A 5,268-nucleotide genomic window follows, 5' to 3' on the forward strand; every position below is an offset into this window, starting at 1 on the left:
TCTGGTGAAGTTTGATGCATTTGTTTATAATTTGCACCCAACATTATAATATTTAAATGGGGCTGCGGTTGAGATTTAGTTATTACAAAACTGTCAGTTATCTAAGAACGAGCAGAAAATTCGAGGTCTCTACACAACTTTCCATTCAGGGACAGGAGATAACTAGCACGAGATACATTTTAAAATGATAGTGAGAGGCCAAAATAAAGTTGCATTTTGTCACATCTCACAAGTTGTGAATTCAAAAGACTAGTTATATTTTTATATGAAATGGGCAAGGGTCCCTTTGCACAATGGAGTCCACTGGCCAGTAAATGGGATTTGTTGATGTAATTCATGTTGAGTCACTGGAAAAGATTTCTGTCCTGAAGAACACAAATATTTTGTTTCAGTTCCTAAAATTATCCAATCAACTAGTAAGTATTTGTCTGTTATGTGTAAAATCACATTGAGCATTTTGAAGAATATTTACATTCCTTTACTTCAGGTTAGTATCATTTCCCACCTAGTGCAATGTCTTACACATAGTACATGCTCAAAAATATTTTCAATTAAATTATTCTTTACAAGATACTTAGCGCCAAGGGACGTGGCATTTTTCCCACAACAACACTTCAGCTGAAAAATCTTCATATTTATAAAACGTGGTGCAAACCTGAATGGAGAGTGATTGTGATCTCACTTGTATTTAACACTGTAAAGTGTTGCTGAATGGTCTAACAGGAGAGAACAGAATTTAAACTAGAAACACATAAATGGGGTTCTCTTTTCCATTCAACAGTGATGATGCACGAACAAAAAATGATTGGCCCTGGGGGACCAAGGCTCGAATCTTGTTCTCCCACTTACTAGAGCGCAGGGCCCTCGTTCCTCTCCTGTGAATGGGGACGCCAGGCTGCCTGCCTCAGAGTCGCAGGGAGGCTGTAAGAGATAAGATACCAGAATACTCTGCAAACTCTGAAGTGCTGCACAAATGCAAGGGCTTATTAATAACAGCCAACAGTTAAAACATTCGCAGATTGCCACATGCATAGCGCTTTATATCTATTTTCTCATTCAATCTTCAGAACAGCCCAAGACCTAGCTAGATACTATTATTTCCTTCCACTTTACACATGAAGAAACAGAGAGGTTAAGCACTGGTTCCAGGTTATTACACAGAGCCTCAATCTGAACCGGTAAACCCTTACTCTCACCCCAAGCATTACGCTGTTGTCCCGCCTATTAATATTTAACAGAGCGCTGAGATCTAGTAGGGGCTCAACGAATACTCCGCAAATTGCTAATTTTAATTAGCAATGCACGCTTCCCAACGACGCCTCTTCCTCGCTGCTCTCCTGCCCTAGCAGTCCCCAGTCCCCGCACTCGCGCTCTCCGGGCCTCATCAAGCCCCTCCCACTCCCCCGCCCACCGACGCTGACGCCACGCCCCAGCACTTCCACGCATGCGTCGGCGGGAGCGGCGCAGGCCCAGTGGTCCAGTGGCGCCCGCAGGCCACGCCGCCCCGCCTGACCCCGCCCGGCCCCGCCCCGCCCCGCCTGCTCCATCGCTGCCGCAGCTGCATCTTCTTCGCGAAAGCCGAAAGATGAGCTAACCTTCGGCATCTGTTACCGTCTCCAGGGCTCATCACAGGTGCTTTGGGTTGGGTCGGAAGCCCCCTTCCCTGTGCCCACTCCAAACTCATTCCCCTGCCCGCTCCGCCCGCGCAGTAGCGGCCTGGCTCTGCCGGCTGGTGGCCCGGGCGGCGGCCGGAGGTAGTTTGTGTACGGTTACCATGGAGACGCTGGCAGGCCTGGCAAAGCGGGAGGGTCGGAGGACTCTTGGGGTGAGGATGCTGCTGCGCTCTGCCTTGGCCTGGACCCCTGGAGGAGTGGGCATTGGCGGGAGTTGGGGAGCCGCTGTCGGTGAGGGAGGTGAGGCGTCCCCCGCCGGTTCATCGGGGACCCCCTCCTGCAGTTGTCCGCTTGTCTGTCCTGGGCTGGGGGAGAGAGGCGATGAGAGTGCCTTATGCATGCTGTCGGGGTCGGGCGCCGTGGTCTGATTTCTATACACTAAGCATTTAGCCAAGTGCGTGATGTTTAATAGAAGCGCAGTAATATTTGTTGAATGAGAGAGTGGTAGACTAAGTGGCTTTATCTAAGCAGGCAGTGACCTGGCCTCTTCTCGGCAACAGGATATGACCTCAGTAAATAAAAGTGTATATGTAGCAATATTTAACATACATCGTATATATACATAATACCTCTTATGATTCATTCCCACAAGTATCAGCAGGTCTTACATACTGCTGTGATTTGAATTTATTTTAACTTGGTTGAAAAACAAGCACCACCTTTTGTGTCCTGTTTTGTTACTCTGTAAGATTCTGGTTAGTTGTTGATGTTGATTTGGCATAGCTGATAGTCAATGAAATACTTAATGAAAATTCTGTTTTTTTAAAGGAAAGCACCCCCCATTTAAATATTTAAACATATAAAATGTGTAAAAACATTGAACAAATGTCATTCTCTTTTGAAGTTTCTTTTTTTAAATGCAATTTTTCATTCATGGGAAAAATTTTTACCGTATGATTTTATCACGTAGTATGTTGCCAGTAGTTTACATTTTTTAAGGGCCAGGCACCATGCTAAGGCACTTTACATGAATTATTTCATTTAATTCTTCAAACAGTCCTATAAGGCAATTATTATTACTAGCCACCTTTTACAAATGAGGAAACTGAGGCTTAGAGATGTTAGAGGCCTTGCCCAAGGTCACATAGCTGTCAATTGTCAGAGAGCATTTAAACCCTTACTCCAGCATCCAAGTACTTAACCACTGTCATGTTCGATGCTCATACAAAAGTAATAATACAAAAGTAATTCAAAATCATGGGAAGGGTCCTGAGTGTTTGATTTGCAGGGAAAAGACTGTGGAGCTGGCCAGTCTTTCCCCTGTTGCAAACATCCTGACAGCCCAGTGTTGCATTAACAAGAAGGCTCTGGTTCCAGTGCTGTTAGCAGCAAAGATAAAGACAGGTCTTTATAATTAGTTGTAAAGTTCTATAAATGATAACTGAACATTCCTCCAAACCAATAAGAAATATTTTGTTTTAAAAAAGAAAAAGTTTCTTCAGTTTCAAATTTCCTGCTGCTGGTGGTGTTCTCCCTCTAGATGTCCTGTGGACACAGGCTCAGGACAGTGTAGTGCAAGACAGAACTCCACCTCTTCTTTCCCTGCAGAGTCCACTTCTCCTGTTTCTTTTAAAAGATCCTCTCCTTCCTCCACCCCTAGGTTTGCATAGCCAGTGTTGCCTGCGGCCTCTTCCTGGCTTCTCATATGCCAAATCCTGTTAATTCTTCTGTTCTCAATGCACCTCACTAATTCACATATCTCTTCTTACCTGTTTCACTTTCAGTCCTGTATCTCAGGCTTTCCATACTTTGTTCACTGATCGCAGCATTTATTGAGTCCTACTCCATACCAGGCAACTTGAAATGGAGGCAAGAAAAGGAAAGGGGGCTAAATCTGAACTCATCTTGCCACAAGAGTCAGATGCTAGTTGAAATCAGTCCAATCTGCTTTCTTAATTCACTATAACAAATATCTTCAATTAGAGAAGCCGTGCAGCCTTTGTCGGGTAATTTCCTAGCTCAAGTCTATATTTGAAAGTGGAGTCCAGCGATTATGTAAGTGTTGACCTTCAGCCATGCCTCATATGGAGAGTTGGGGCTGCAAGTCTGGCAGGGCAACATTAGATGCACAGGCAATCCTAACACAGTGGGAGGGTGTAGTGACAAAGAACAACGGGGGACCTTGTGAGACTGGAGACGGCCACTTAGGCGAGGTGGGTGGGAGAGGCATGCCCAGGAAAGCTTCCTTGAGGAAGCGACCTCTGAGGGTTAGCTGGTGTTTATGTGAGAACTGCCTGCTTTCACCACTTCTAGTCTTTGCCTTCCTTTCCTTCCTGCCCATCTCTGTCATATTACATCATCCCTCAAAATATTTAATTTGCTCATCAACTTTAATTTCTCTATCTGCCATTCAGTTTAGTTGGTCCAACTCCAGTCTTTGTTGAGTTCCTGGAACTTCCTACTCTAGTCCCAATGCTACCCATTGCCACTTTCTCAAATTCAGCCCATTTTTCAGAGCCTAGCTTAAGCACCGCCTCCTCTAGGAAGTCTCCCTGATGCCCTTCTCCCAATCACAAATCTCTTCCTCCTTTGTAATCACATGGTAACACATGCTCATTTCTCTGTTTTTGTTTGTTTGTTTTTTGGGTCTTTTTTTTTATTGCTGCCATTAGTTTCTACCTTGTATTAAATCATTTGGTTACAAGCAGGGCCGGTACTCAGCTGGTACACACCAAGAAGACTGCTTCTATTGTGAAAGTATTGGTATGTGTGTTGGTGGGTAAATAGTTCCAGCCCCAGGCCTCTGAGTGCCCTGCCTTGTACCACCCCATCTAGTGGGTAATAGTTTGAATATCATCTCTGAGCATATGTCGTAACTTTTTTTGCTATTAAGACTCTATCCATTTCAAAAAATTGTGGGGATTAATTGAGATAATGTACTCAAGAGTGCTTAGTGCACTGCTTGGTATTAAATTATGTTTAACTAGCATTAGTGATCCTTCTTGCTTGACGAAGACAGTGTTCTGATCCTCTCTGTGTTCCCAGAGATCCAAGCAGAGGGCTTTGCACATAGGAAACAGTTAATCAAGACTAGTTGAATGGATTTGCTCCACTTGTCAGGAAAATTTTGTAAAGTTCCAATTTCTGTGGTACTATTGTGTTATGTTCAGGTATGCTTTACTCTAAGTAGACAGGCTGTCAAACTCTGAGTGACTTTTTCAAGTTGGTGAAAACGATCTATGATAATTTGTAATTTAACCAGTGTAAAGAAAAAATCCCCCCCCAAAACTCCCTTTTAAGTCAGTTTGCTTGTTATCATTAAACATTTTCATGATTGATTTAGTTAATAATATGCTAATATTAATGTAATAATAGATTAACTGTGCAGACTTTACATTATTGTACCAGTTTCTCACAATATAACTGTTGTGGGGGAAGAGAAAGGAAGAGGGATAGAGAATATTTTGTAAGAATTTGTGGTAAAAATCTATAGACAAAAAGATTTTTAAGCTCATTATCTACATTGTTTCCACCAGTACAGTATTTGGTCAGTTTAAATTCCTGCCCAAATAATTTACAGAATTCTTAGAATTTGACCTGAATAAATGTTCCTGCTTCATTACTCTGTGAAAGAGTATAGTTTTCAATGCAAACT

This window comes from Propithecus coquereli, unplaced genomic scaffold (genome assembly GCF_000956105.1).
Source record: "Propithecus coquereli isolate 6110/MARCELLA unplaced genomic scaffold, Pcoq_1.0 Scaffold35, whole genome shotgun sequence".
NCBI classification, from domain to species: domain Eukaryota; kingdom Metazoa; phylum Chordata; class Mammalia; order Primates; family Indriidae; genus Propithecus; species Propithecus coquereli.